Source organism: Dipteris shenzhenensis, chromosome 11, assembly GCF_047967505.1.
Source record: "Dipteris shenzhenensis isolate YYH24624 ecotype China chromosome 11, Dip_SZ_1.0, whole genome shotgun sequence".
Taxonomy (NCBI): domain Eukaryota; kingdom Viridiplantae; phylum Streptophyta; class Polypodiopsida; order Gleicheniales; family Dipteridaceae; genus Dipteris; species Dipteris shenzhenensis.
The window spans coordinates 24,865,808-24,874,213 of NC_141606.1; the positions used below are offsets into that span (position 1 = coordinate 24,865,808).

General features: G+C 37.8%; 1 long non-coding RNA gene across 1 annotated transcript; it reads left to right on the plus strand.

Moving 5' to 3' along the window:
• The first annotated feature begins 209 nt into the window (after nt 1-209).
• On the plus strand, nt 210-1,287 carry LOC147896810 (uncharacterized). The gene is made up of 3 exons (XR_015541730.1): nt 210-307; nt 681-764; nt 861-1,287. It is a non-coding gene; the product is annotated as an uncharacterized LOC147896810 (long non-coding RNA).
• The last annotated feature ends 7,119 nt before the right edge of the window (nt 1,288-8,406 follow it).

Below are 8,406 nucleotides of genomic sequence, written 5' to 3' on the forward strand. Positions count from 1 at the left end.
TCTGGGAAATTTTATATGAGGATTTGTATTCAGTTTTGATCGTAAAATAGTGAGATTCTAATCATAATAGTGTGCTTGCTCTTATAATAACTGGTAAAGAATCACCCTTTTTAGTGTTGAATCATCTTACCTTTTCTCTTCTCGATATAAATGTAACCTTGTTTTATTGATTAATATGTTGAAATTATTGATTGGCATGTGCTTATGTAGGTGATTGCTAGAGTCATGAAAATTTTGAGTTTGACAATTCCTCCATTTAAGCACATTGACAGAGTTGTGATCAGCTGGTATTTCTCCTCAAAATCTAGTATGTGTACCCTGCCTTTCCTATACTACACGATTCTCGCTACATATAACCTATATCTAAAATTGTGCTTTTGGTTAGAGAGCATCGTAATTTTTCATTTTCTTTTTCCTACTATCATTTTTATCATTCCATCTGATTTAACTACTGGCTTTGGAGGAGGAATTTTATATCAATTTTCTGGGATCTTGTTTCCATTTCTCTGCTTCATATCTTGTTAGATGTGTAATCTGGCAAGACACAGCGAACTAAGTAAGCTTAAGCAAACTAGAAATTTATGTTGCAGACACTAGGGCCTTTTATTGGCTACTATGCATTGGATTGGAAATGTCTTGAAATGTCTGCTGGCTGATGGAAAGCTTGATTTTCTTTATAGAACTCTGCACAGCACATTGGAACTCTTCGTGTAGGCAGCTCGCATGGTGAAAAAGCTCCCTTGCCTTTTATTCAATATGTGGAAGTGATCATCTCATTTTTCTTTCCTCCCACTTTGATTATTCAAACTTTAAAGTATTCGATCAAAATGTTGTCTAGAGGGACGTTTTTGATTCTGTAGAAGGTTTCCTCACTGTATAAATCACGTCTAATGAGACATTTACACCTAATCTGGCATTCTAATAAACCCAAGCAGCATGCATCTGAGGAGGAGAATACTGAGGATACTCAACAGTTTTGTACAGCATTCTTTCTGTTTCTTTTGTGCTCTAGTCTACCTCACACTTTGTGGAAGAATATACTCTGAGTTTTGTCTATCTTTTTCATGTGCTATTTGAGTAAAATTTTAGTGTCAGTGTGATTATCTATTAAGTGTTTAACTTGGAGCTGAAGGGTCCAGAGGGGTGAGTTATTCTATCCTCCTATTTCCAACATAGACAACCTCTAGGAAAGAAGTATGATGAACTGCTACTACTGTTTGAAGGTAGAAAGCAGATGGAGTGGAAGTTTGCAAAGTGATGAGAGGTAGGTAGAATGGAGAGGTAGGAAATGAGGAACACAGCCTCTCCATAAGGAGCAAGCTACATATGTTGATCCCATTCAGGGAAGCCACAAAGGCTATGCACACAAGGGCTATTTTTTTCTTCCATGGTTTTTCAAGATCTGATGAATTTATAACCTTTGTCTTTGAGTTTTGAGATGACAACATAAATCAACTTTTGTGTGGCTGCTCTGATCCATACCTCATCCCTATTGTCCCCTATCCTTAAGCTTTAGATGATTTAGCAAGACTAGAGTATCAAAGCAGGAAGTGAGTCTTATCAAAGTAGGAAGTAAGTCTGTGGTTGGTTCAGCTCTTTCCAAGACGAGCAAAGAATATCCCTATTTGTTCAATTAGTGGATTTGTGTCAAAACATAGGTCTACTAGCCTTCTTAGTTTAAAGTTGGTCAAGAAAGTGTGTGCACACATGGCCTTTTCTCATCCTCTTTCTATCTTGGCAATTTCTCCAAGAAAAAGAACCACCCTCAATGGAAGCCTAAATCTAAAAATATTTTAGTAGTACGTGCTGTGTGGGATATTGTTTAAGATGTGGCCCCATGTCCCCTTCAATTTGAATGGTGAGGCTAACTTTAAATGAGAAGGTCTAAGTTTATATTTACTTTATGATTATGCATATCTGTTACGTTTGAATAACTAATTAAAGACTGTAAGAAATTGTATTTCAATTTTACTCCTTTGTTGTCTTAGCTCATAACTTTGACATCCATAACTTTGAGAATCCAGTCTTAGCATGTAAGGAATTTAGCCTCGGGAGCACTTCAGTCTCTTGACATGGTCTATAATTCCCCTGGCAGAATGCTTAGACAATCAAGTTACATATGTAAGTAATCTAGCCTCGGGAGCACTCTGCTCTATTGACACGATTTGTAATTCCCCTGGCAGAATGCTTAGAGAATCAAGTCATGCGATGTATAGTATTAAGAAATCTAGCCTCGGGAGCACTCCGGTCTCTTGACAGGGTTTTATTCAATTATCCAATACAATTTCTTATAAGTAGCATCTGTTTCAAGTTACACTGAAATGTACAAGAGGAGGGCAAAAAATATAGGCTTCTCAAATTTTAAATTTATTGAAGGGATATAATTATTGATCCAAAAATTCACAATAGAAGTATATAAAATAGATAAAATGTGGTTGCAGAGGGGTTTTTTAAATACCTTTTGAATGCATGTTGTATAGCTAGCTTATGTAAGGTGGACCCCCTGAGTCTAGAACATATTGGTTTTATTACATTCTTGCTTTGTAGTTTGCAATATTAATTTATGTTTAGGGGTAGAATAGTGATTTGATAACCAATGATTTGTAGTTTTTAGAGGTCTTGAAATTTCATCCAGTAGTATATTATGTCTATTTGCTAGCCTTTTGCATGTGTACACTGTGTTGTTTTTAATATTTGATGAATTGTATTTCTTGTATTTGTAATCATTGGTTGGGTGTTCCACTCAAGTTTACTTTCTTATGTGAACTTGTCTTTTGCATGTGTACTTTGTTGGTATTTTTATTGTTTTTCATATTGATGAATTGTCTTTCTTTTATTTACATTGCAATGGATGGTTGGATATTTCATTGTTTGTACAAGTTCACTTTTTGACACATTGAGTCTTGCACGCTTTAGATTAATCTTCAATAATCCATCATGGCAGCCAGGTTAGTATGGAAGATGGAGCTTCACATGCTCCTTCATAAGGCTACCTTTGCATCATATCATAACAAGTTTGAAAAAGGAAAATATCAAGAACCTTGTACCTATTTCCATAACTCTTGGAGAAAATGTAAGACCTTTTTTTAAATATATATACTTTCAAAAATAACTTGTAGCTCAAAGGTTCAAAGTGAGAGATATAGGGTTTGCATTTTTATCATCATCAGCCAAGGATCCCTATCTGTTTCCAAGAGAGTAACAAGATTTCATTTGCAACTACCATTTAACTACAAAGAAATTTTCTTTGGATGGTGTTTCATCAAGCTCTATGGTGGTAGACAAACTCTCGACAGAGGCTCACCTGCCCACTTGCATTCTACCACCATCATTGTTCACTTCATAAAATTACCAAAATATCTATGAACTCCATAATATCTGAGCCAACTCGAAGCATATGCACCAAATTTGGAAACCTATTGGATATTGCCGAGAGCGAGATAGCCTTTGAATCATCTTTATCTATTTAGACACTAGATCTAAAAGCTATTCCTACAAGACTTGTAGTTGATTTATACATGCTCTCAAGCTTTCAGAATCACCCATATAAAAATTGAACAACCCTTGTTTTAGGAAAAATTTTGAATGCTTCATTTTTTGCATCAAATAGAGCTTCTACAATTGTCCAATTGTCTATTTTGTTCTTGGAAATAGTATGAGCCTAAGGCTTTACCCAAGATTCTGACCGCCTTCTCATTTCATTGCTTGCAAAAGGACACCTTCTCTGGTTCATTTTCCTTCGGCTTCTTTTAAGATCATGACACTATACTTTAGAGACCTTTCTCCATGAGATGAAGGCACATTGATAGTTACCATACTGTAAAATTTTTGCCATCAAACCTCAGCAAGGAACTCTTGGTTTTATCTTTTTTCCATGTCTCAACCACATCGATATTCTCAGGGATTTGCAGTGGTATTAAAACGTTAGTTTTTTAAGGTTGTATTAAAACGCTTGAAACATTTTTAAAGTTGCTCTAGGGCATTTTAAAATGCCCTAGTAGTGATTTTTATCTAGGACCGGCTCCTTCTGGAAGTGTATCAATACACTCGCCGGTATCTTGACACAAACCCGATCAGTATTTCATAATACTGACCGGTTTAGGGTACACCGACCAGTATAATTAGCAACACCGGTCAATGTTTAGCGACACTGGCAGGTGTTGTTAATGTTATATAAACCTATGCCGCGCTCGTACTATTCACAAAATCCGAGATTCCTAGAGTACTGTGGAGTCTTGGGAAAGACAAGAAGCATAAGAAAGAGGATTAAAAAAGCTACAAAGAAATTTGTAAGTTTTGTTAGTCCTTCTAAGTTTAAAAAAGTATCTAGTGCCAGTGGTGGGCTCGCTTTTGCTGGTCGGAATCCACTCACACTTAGATACTAATTGGAAAATTAGCATTTACATACTATTAGGTGAAGAGTTAGTTGCATGTGACATTGTACTTAGCTTTGCAAAAATAGATGATTTTTATTTTATGCATGAAGTATATAAGTTGTAACTTATCTAGATTGTAGACTCTGTCACTTAGGACTAGGTAAAGAATTTTTTAGTTGCATGGCTTGGAATTTTAGTTTATTTTCATAACTTAAGATTTCATTCTAGATGCATGAAATATAGTAGATAGATACTAGGAAAATTTAGGAGAATGGTAGAGTAGACATTATTGCATGAAATGATTTACTTTTGGAATAGTTTGTTTGTGTGTATGGTTTTCTTACTTTTAGCATATGTATTTATTTATAAGCATGTAACTATAGCTTGTAACTATACCTAAAGAAAAAGTCAATGGGCCAGTTGGAGGTTTGCTTAAGCCGACCTGTAATAACTCGTTCGTTGATGAATAATATTATACCATGTGCTAGATGGAGGTTCGCTTAGGCCGACCTGGAACATCTCATATGTGGTTAAAATTCATACTATATATTATTGAAACTCGACAAACTAGTATTTAAGAGTGATGAGGAAATATTTGACTTTGAGCAAGTTGCGGGCTCACTTATGCCGGCCGTTTGCATCTCACTCGAAGTCTAGCCAATTGTAGAGCTCGCAATTGCAAGCTCATAGCAACTCACCAAATTATGTCACGTATGTGTGGAAAGATATGGTATACATAGGTTCCAAATAGCCACATAGATTTTGGACGTAAAACTGCAAATGATTCAAGATATTATTATGTGTCCTAGAACCTAAATGATATAGTAGTATCCATAACATGATTACTAATGTGAATATACATAGCACTTATATAAGTTTTTGTATGTTTCTCTTATAGCCTTTATTGGAAGCATGGCTCTAGAAAAACGAAGAAGAAATCCAACAAAGGCTCACAATTACGTTACGATGTTGCCTAACAAGAAGTGGAACTACAACTTTTGTCATGAAGAGTACTTAGGCTCCAACAGAAGAATGCAAAAGCACTTATTGGGTGATAGCAACAAATAGATTGGAAAATGCAAGGGGCTAGGAGTTGAGAGAGTTATAGCCACTCTAGGCATCCAAATGCCTAAAAGTACGGACAACTAGGTAGATGATATAGTTGCACATCACCAATCCTAGCCTCAAGAATGTATGCCTGATGATTTATTCACACCTCAAGCTAGTCAATCTATAGATGTGCCACCTCAAAGTAGTGGTGTGGCCTCGTTCACACAGATGGCAATCTACTCTATGAAGTATATGGATAGTGGGAAATGTGGTGACATTTCTCATTCGCAATCGCGTCCACGTTCGCAACAACAAAGATATTTGGAAGAGTCATTTAGACAACAACATAGAGAGAGCACAACAAGATGTTTTTGAGGCTATTTGTCACACCGATTACCCACACTAAGCATGGTTCAAAACCCACATTAGAAGAGAACCATGGCATCCATAGCAAAGGTGGTGGGTCTAGGCTCTACGTTTCCCAGTTACAATGCTATCCGTAACAACTACTTGGATGCATACTATGAGAGGATGAAACTAGAGATGGAGCAAGTAGTATACGATGGTATTGAGAGAACAGGATGTACCATTGTTATAATGCTATCCGTAACAACTACTTGGATGCATACTATGAGAGGATGAAACTAGAGATGGAGCAAGTAGTATACGATGGTATTGAGAGAACAAGATGTACCATTGTTAGTGATGGATGGAAAAATGTCACCGAGGCCTCTTATCAATATCATGGTAGTGACATTTAAGGGGGAGGATTTTCATCAATCCATCAACACAAGTGGTAATGCCAAGACAGGTGAATACATTGCTGAACAATTGGAGGCTATAATCTTGGATGTTCGGGAGCATAACGTTGTTCAGATAAGCACCGACAATGTGAAGAATTGTAGGAAAGCTGGAAAAGTTATAAATCGGAAATATCCTACCATTTGGGCATTGCCGTGCTCTTGGAGGCTGTTATCCTGGATAGTGGATGTTGGGGAGCATAACATTGTTCAGATAATCACCGACAATGCGAAGAACTATAGGAAAGTTGGAAATCTTATAAATTGGAAATATCCTACCATTTGGGCATCGCCGTGCTCATGCCATTTCCTTGACCTTGTGCTTGAGTAGTGGTATAAATCAACAAAGACTCTGTGGTTCAAAGCCACTGTAGATGAAGGACAAAGATTGGTGTTATACTTCCTCAACCATGAGAGATTGTTGGGCATCTTCAGAAACCACCAACATGCAAAACATCCACTAGAGTTTTTGAAACCTGGCAAAACATGTTTTGGAACAAACTATACAATGTTGGACTGTTTGCTCAAGCTACATGCAGATGTAACGGAGACATTATTCAATGTAGAAGCTAGGGAGTGGATAGCTGAGTCAACCACACAAAACGCTTGTACTAAATTCATAGAGATGAAGCAAATGGCTCACACTGCCAGCTTTTGGAAGAGAATAGATGATGCGGCTCATGCAATGAGGTCAGTATGGTTTGCCATTTGGAAATTAGATGTGAAAGGTCCAAGTTTGGGCAATGCTTACATGGCATGGTGGACTGCTAAGCGAGACCTCTTAAAGAAAAATAGAAGGTCCACAGGTGACAATGTTGGCTACAGCATTGTTCATCATGCCACTTTGCAAAAGATGTTTCAAAAGTGATGGAATTATGCTCACAATGACCTACACTATGCTGGTCATATTCTAGATCCCCAATGGTGGGAGTATCATCTGGAAACATTGGAACATGTATTGCAACCTTGGCATAATCTCTTGGGATGATTTTTTGAGGATGGATCTGAATATGCTATTGCTGTCAAGGAATTATCCACTTTTCAAAATAGGGAAGGGTTGTTTGCATATACAAGAATACGAGACCTTGCAAAGAAGATGCCTGCATGGAGATGGTTGGAAGAGTGTGGAGCCTCGACACCTCATTTGCAAATGTTGGCATTGAAAGTGCTATCCCAGCCTTGTAGCAATTTGTTGAGTGAACGAAATTGGAGTAATTACAAGTTTATTCATTTAGTCATAAGAAATCGCTAAAAGAAAGAAAGAGCATAGAAATTGGTATATGTTGTCCGTTGCATGATCCTCCCATTGCTGGACAATTGCAAGTCGCAAAGCAAGCTCTAGCAATGAGGAGGATGAGGATGAGAAAACTTTGTGATGACTCATGAGCAATCATTCCCAGGTTTGAAATACTATATACTGTGTTGATTGTGCTAATTGATTGACATCATACCAATTTTGTTAATTGACGTCATACCTATTGGAAATTATGCTAAAACATTTTTTTTGATTCACATCCAAATCAATTTTGTTAATTGACATCATATCAATTGGAAATTATGCTAAAGCATTTAGATGGTATTGTAAGAAAATAATACGCCTGTGCTCAACAGATAATAGGATCTCATACACAAGAGAGAAAACAAGATAATATGGAGAATCAAAAATTTGGTTACTGTAGAACTGATACAATAGATGGTGCTGCCTCCCAACCGTGCACTCCTATGAAAGAAGCTTCGATGGCATCCTGGAAACAGTAGAAGACGGAGGCTGAATGCTAAGGAATCAAGGTTGCTATAGCCTGTGATGAAATGGGCTCCACAGGCTTGCTCTTATATAGCCACCAGTTGTAGTCGGTTAGGCTCAATTGGGTGGCCGACCCAATCCGCCCAAAACGGTCGACTGGGGGTCGGTCCCGAAATAGGCCACCAACCATACGATAGAACCGGTGCACAAAACAGAGTAAAACCATTTGGCTTAGAGCCATTCGGGATCATCTGAGGCTCCAAACAAGCCCCGCAACTCGAGAGTGGACTACCCCAGGAAATGCTTTGTCTACCCTCAATGCGGTCAGTCAAGGGATGCCTTCTCGCACTTGCATGTAGCCTAGTTGGCGGTGTGCCAACTCTATTTGAAGCCGTCCACAACCATCAGGCCACACATGGCCCCCAGTGTCCAAACC